General features: G+C 40.5%; 1 long non-coding RNA gene across 1 annotated transcript; it reads right to left on the bottom strand.

Moving 5' to 3' along the window:
* Window positions 1-1,327: 1,327 nt before the first annotated feature.
* Window positions 1,328-4,452, bottom strand: LOC147825722 (uncharacterized). The gene is made up of 3 exons (XR_015440214.1): window positions 4,086-4,452; window positions 3,793-3,903; window positions 1,328-1,488 (listed from the first exon to the last, which is right to left on the bottom strand). It is a non-coding gene; the product is annotated as an uncharacterized LOC147825722 (long non-coding RNA).
* Between the last annotated feature and the right edge of the window lie 1,905 nt (window positions 4,453-6,357).

Genomic DNA, 6,357 nt, shown 5'->3' with positions numbered 1-6,357 from the left:
AGCTTCTGTGTCTGGTTTATTTTACTCAATATTATATTTTCCAGGTGGATCCATTTTCCTACAAATGTCTCAAATCTGTCATTCTTTATAGCAGAATAATATTCCATTATATATAGGTAGCACATTTTCTTTATCCAATCATCTGTTGATAGGTGTACAGGCTGTTTCCAGGATATAGCTATTACTAGTTGTGCTGCTATAAACATTGGTATGCATGTATTGCTGTAGTATGATGTCTTAAGCTCTTTGGGGAAGATAGCTACCAGAGAGATCACTGAGTCACATGAAATTTCTAATTTCAGTTCTTTGACAAATTTCCATGCAGATTTCCATAGTGGTTGTACTAGTTTACATTCCCATCAACAATGAAGGGGGGTTCCCTTTTCACTGCAGCTTCACCAACATTTGTTATTGTTTGATTTCTTAAAGATTGCCTTTCTTTCTGGAGTGAAATGGAATCTTAGTGTTGTTTTAATTTGCATTTCTCTAATGGCCAGAGATGTTGAGTATTTTTTCATATATTTGTTGGCTATTTGTATTTCTTCCTCTGTGAAATGTCTGTTCATTTCTCTTGCCAATTTCTTGACTAGATCTTTAATTTAGTTTTGTTTTTTTTTAGTTCTTTGTATATTCTAGATATTAGTCCTCTGTCGGAGAAGCAGCTGGCAAATTTTTTCCCCCTTCTATAGGTGTCTCTTCACTTTACTGACTGATTCTTTTGCTATACAGAAGCTTTTTAGTCTGATATAATCCCATTTGTTAATTCTTAAAAAGCCGTAATTAGAAGGTATACTCCTTTGTGAAGGCCACTGGGAGAGGGTAAGAGATATGGAACCTGATTTTGTCTCCCTCTATCCTGAGGAATTACTCTATTTTCCCCTAATGACTTGAGGGAATCCCACAATATATTACAAAGCTAAAAAAATTCTATACAAACTCTTTTTGGAGTATTACCCTAATTTTGTGAAAGAATACATATGCTCCTAAAAAGTCTCCAAAGGAAGAAGCCTCCATGTCAAGATGATTAGAAGAACTGTGAGAGGCTACAAGCAAATTGTAGGATCAGGAACCAGGGCATCTAGCAGTGTCCACCAGCCAGGGCCAGAATCCTGGCTCAGTCACTTGAGAACTGCATGATCTTGGCAAAGTTATATTACTTTGTTTTCATTTTCTGTGCTTATGTTTATATAATTTTCTACAATAAAGTATCTATTGCTTATAAAACAAGAAAAAACTAATCATAAACGATAATATAGTTTAAGAAATGATAGAGAAGCAATAGAAGAAAAAATGGGTCCATAAAATCTTTAAATGACAAATTTTCCTACCCAACAGTGGCTTTATAACAATGAGAAGTTATTGACTCAGGGCTGACCTGATGTTTGGTGCAGGTTGCAGATTGTCAGCCTCACACCCAAGGACTTCCGGGAAGTTGGTGGAGTGGTAAACAGCAGAGAGACAGCCTCTCTGAGATTTGGTGTCCCAACACTGCAATATAGCAATGTGAAGAAGAGAAGAGGGAAGTGGGTCATCAGGATCTGAGGTGAGAACTGAATCCTATGGGGTAGGTGAAGAGAGAGACCTCAATGCAGAAGGAGGAGGTGGCAAGTGGTGGTTTCTCCCTGAGCCCTAGCTCACTGCATGGGAAGGGTGGCTCCAACCTGCAGACGCATAGTGACTACTGCTGGCCCCAGAGGCCTCACACTCAGTTCCCGTTGTCTCTCAGCTGACTACTTGGCTTTCTTCCAAGCAGTAGCCCCAGATTTCTCATCCTTCTTCTCACAGATCTCGCACTTTATAGGCAGGAAGTGTTTCCCAGAATTCCCAATGGAAATCTTATCTCATTGGCTCTGTTTGAGTTATATGCCTACTCTTAACCAGAGTGGCCATGGAAAATGCAACATGATGAATGGTCCAAACCTGAATCAGGGATGGAATTGGCTTCCCTGGAACACCATGGACTGACAGCAAGTGATTCTTTAAGGGGCAATACACAATGGCAATAAACAAAAGATGCTGTATGTCTCTGAAAGGAGGTGGCTGTACATCTCTGCCATCTGTTCCAGGTGCATCTTGTGGCATTCCTGCCACTCCTGGAGTATAGTTTTAGGGGTTTTTGTTTTTATGTCCACAGCAGAGATGGCCATTTTGATTTGTGCAGAACCAAGACTGAGCAAGCAATGAATGACTGGTACAGTGCTGGGACCACAGACTTACTGTTAATACCCTTAGGTTTGTGCTTTTTACATTTTACAGAAAAAGAATTCCATAAAATGCCCTTCATACGTTTTCCACAATTATTGTCTGAGTTCCTATTAGAAGGCATAGGAAAGGCTCCCTGAGGTAGGGGTCAGGGATGGGGATTCGCTTCTATGTAACTCAAATGCAGCTGTTGGATGTCTTTTATGACCTCCCCAAGAAGACAAAAGACTGGTATAACAATATGCTTGCCAATTTGCTGAAAAGTTTATCGTTCTATTTCACAGCTGGATATCTTCATCCCATTTCAATACCCTTGGGTTAAACAGAGTCTTCATTTTATGGCTGTTGTGAAACTGTATTCTTGGAACAATGACAACCTCTGACTCCTCTAAAATCATGGCCAGTTGAACCCACTGTGTCACTGGAATTGGCAATAAAAGCAGACTGGATATTAAGCAGATGCACCTGCCTCTCAGGCATCTCTCAGGTGCCAAAAGATAGACTGATTGTAAGGACCAGGCTCCATGCACTGAGAGGAAAGGAATGAAATGAAATTCCCTTGGGAAACTGCAGCCTCAGGGAGTATAGATCAAATAAACCTCCCTTGTGAGCAGGCTGCCCTTCCATCTGACAGTGAAATGATCCAGTTTTCTTAGACTATGGAAATGGAGAGAACTTTAGCCCCATCATAGTCAACCCATGAAAAAGTGTGTGATCATAGAAGGGACCTGTGTAGAAGAAGGCACCAGACCAGGCCATATGTACCTTGTAATTTCCTCAGTAAGATGAAATTTCATTACCTTAGGTCTATCATCATTTTTATCTTGCCTGCTGCCTCCTTTCTCTATTTCCTATAGTTAGAGTGGGTTACCAGGTTACCTGTAAATAGATAATTTTTCCAAGAAAAATGCTACATTGCTATTGATATCATTGTTTATATCATATCACTGTTGTGCTTGGCACTGTGCTAAGTGCCCCGTGTATCCCCTTGAATCTCAGAATGGAAACATATCACTTTCAACAAGCAGTAACTAAGGCTCTGTCTTGTTAAATATTTTCCTGAAACACAGTTCTCTATGATAAAACCAGAGTTTGAAACAAAACCGTGAATGCCAAATACTAACTTTCTCTTCATCATTATCAATAGGGGTCAAATTGATCTTTGAAAAATGTAGCCTGATTGCATTTTTTTGTTCTTATTGCTAGATTGAGCAGTCTTAGTGGTATTGTAAGTCTCATCTTTGAGGTAACTGGTATCAGAGGGAATCCAGCCTTCTCAATGAGTAGCCATCTCACAAGTTCCTTCTGGAAACTTCCTTCCCTTGAGATCTTGTCAAAACCATCTAAAGAACAAAACTATGCCCCACTCCTTCTCATCAGAGCATCTTTGTCCGTCTCTTCTCTCTCTGACTTGGCTCTGTGCTGTTGATGACCAGAGTGAGCCAGAATTGGGTCTGGGCCTGTGGCCTGACCACATGTTATGTACTTATTTAAAGCAAGATGCTAATAGTTCCTTTATGATTTTACATTTTGGTGCAAGTACAAGGTTGGAACCAGCTGCTTGAAAAATGAAATAGTTCTGAAACCTACCACAAAGTGATGATCTCATATAGGAAGCTGGATGAGTCAGTGGTGAGGATGTGCTGTGAGAGCTGGATTTGTTGGTAAACCTTCAAGAGGAATAGGGTTGGCTTTTCTATCCTTCAAACATGGAGAAAAACAGAAAAGAATAAAACATTTCTTGTCAGTGAAGTCTATGTCTCCAGCTGCGGCAGCTTCTCTCTTACTGAGCAAATGCTTTTCAGAAACCATTCCAAAGAGGCCATTCTTGTTCCAAGATTTGGAACTGGTACCTGAAAATATTCCTCTAGGGAAATACTCACAAAGCTGCCGATTCCTCAGGGAACTCTTTTTGGTTCTGTCCCTCCATTGTACATTGTACATTGTACATTGCGTACATCTGTATTCAAGTCCACAGTCCAGGAGAGGAGGAAGACTAGTAAATGCCTTGAAGGCTGTGTGGTAAGCCTTACAGTAAAGGGATGCTCAGGACACTGGCTGACTGGCCTGGGGACAATGAAGGAAGTGATGACCAAAGATAGCTTCCTGGAGGAGGTTAGAAGGACATGAAGGCGATTAGCAAAATGTGTAAGTCACAAGAAGCAGCCTACACCAAGGTGGAGTGAGAAGGGAGATGTATTGTGTGGCTGCAGCAGTGCATGCAAAGGGTCAGAGGCAGCAGCTAAGACTTGGGAGCTGGCCAGGGCACCTTGCTGGTTTATGACATCATAGCCAACATCTCAGCACTATGAGGAACCTGTCCATGGAGCTCTTGTAGCCATGTAGCCCATCTAAAGACATCTCCACGGGTGTGGAAACTTTCCCCCTCCATGTCAGTTCTCACTGATCACTATCTCTTGCATTTCCCAAAGGACACGAACACACATACATGTGTCCACACAGAAGAGTCAAAGTGGTCATCATTCAGTGACTATAGTAGCTCCGCCAAACCTACAATGCTGGCTAGGTGTGGGGGTTTAGAAAAAAATCAGATATTGCACCTCCGATGTGCCTGTCTTGTAGGTATTCTTGTAGGAAGCTATAGTTCACAACACAGAGAACTGGTCTTTCAAGATGTCCTCTTGGTGGTCTTCTCCCTGGGAATAGAGAGCCCATCCTTCACCCCCAGATTCTCTCCACTTTCTGCCCTCCCCAACTTTTGATCTTTTAACTCTGTTCCCCTAACAATGTCCCCACCTCCCTTCCTATTTAGGCCACCATCTCCCCAAACCAAAAGTCAGTGAGTGGCTTATCCCTGTTGGCTTCCACAGCTGCCTGGCTCAGTGGTGAGTAAAAGAAGGAGAATTTCTTTGGTTGCCTTTTTTGGGGATGGGGGGAGTTTCCTTTGGTGTCTCCTAATATCTCTTAAAAAATGGAAAAATGATACATGGTATACTAGGAGCACTAGATTTTTCCAAAAATTCCTTTTGAATCTGTTTATGAAAGTCAGAATCTCTCTGAATAACTCTAAAATTATTGAGCCAGACATGGGTTTATCCCTTTACTCATCTTCATTTCCTTTATGAAGCTCCTTCCATTCATTTTACACTGACAGAAGTGTCCAGTCATGGTTAAGTGTCCTTTATGGAGGATGTTGTCCTACTACAAAACAATAATCACAAAAGGGTCCATTCGTTAACATCCAGCAGTTTCTACCCACCGAGATCAGTTTTCTACATGCATTATTCACCCACTAACTGCTTCCTATTTGTTCAATGAATAAATGATTCTCAGCACTTATAATTAAATTGTAAGTTAGGTATGATTATTTCCAATTTAGAAACAAGAAGGCTAAAGTTCAGAAAGGTAGAATTGCCCCAGTCATTTATCTGATAAATGGCAGATCTTGGCTCTGTTCATGTTCTTTCCAGAAAACTATGAAGTCGTCTACCTGGCAACTCATTAAAGGTAGTTCAGGTTGATAAGAGCAGCTTTTGTATGGATATATATTGCAAAAGTCTTGACGCTGTGTAATGACACTGGATTGGCCAACTCTCTATGACCCAATTTATCATTTCCTAGTTGCCTCCTGCCCTACAGTTGTCTTTTACATCCTTATTCAGTGCAGAACTTACTCATTCTTTCATTTATTCATTCATTCTGCAAACAGTCTTGCAGTGTCTACTATGTGCTAAATGGTAGAGATGCAAAGATGACTCCAAATGCTCCAATCTTCAAGGGTACCAATATTCCACACAGTATATTAGTCATCCAAGTGACCACCTTAAGGACAAAAACAGAGTCTTATGAGCATTTGTTTCCAGCTCTTGAGAAAAGACCTGACTATGGGAGGCCCTCAGTAAATGTTGGTTAGTATAATGATGGGTGTTCTCTAAAAAGCAATGTACCTTGGGCCATAGCCATGCTTTGGCAGACATGGCTATTAACCAATTCTTTCAGATCATAGAGTTGTAATTTAATAAATGACACAATTGCCTTAATAAAGAGAATTGAAAATGAACTAGATTCATTTTATTCCTTTATATTAAGAAACAATTGTGGTTATTTCCTATGTAACAAACCAGTAAGCATTTTTTCTCATTTTTCAAATGAGATTAGATGAAAGATAGTGCAGAATTCATAAGTCACAAAAGA

This window comes from Heterocephalus glaber, unplaced genomic scaffold, assembly GCF_053883595.1.
Source record: "Heterocephalus glaber isolate CG9 unplaced genomic scaffold, H.glaber_assembly_v1.0 deba00001497, whole genome shotgun sequence".
Taxonomy (NCBI): domain Eukaryota; kingdom Metazoa; phylum Chordata; class Mammalia; order Rodentia; family Bathyergidae; genus Heterocephalus; species Heterocephalus glaber.
Note: the sequence above shows the minus strand (reverse complement) of the source record. Positions and strands in the feature narration are given on the sequence as shown.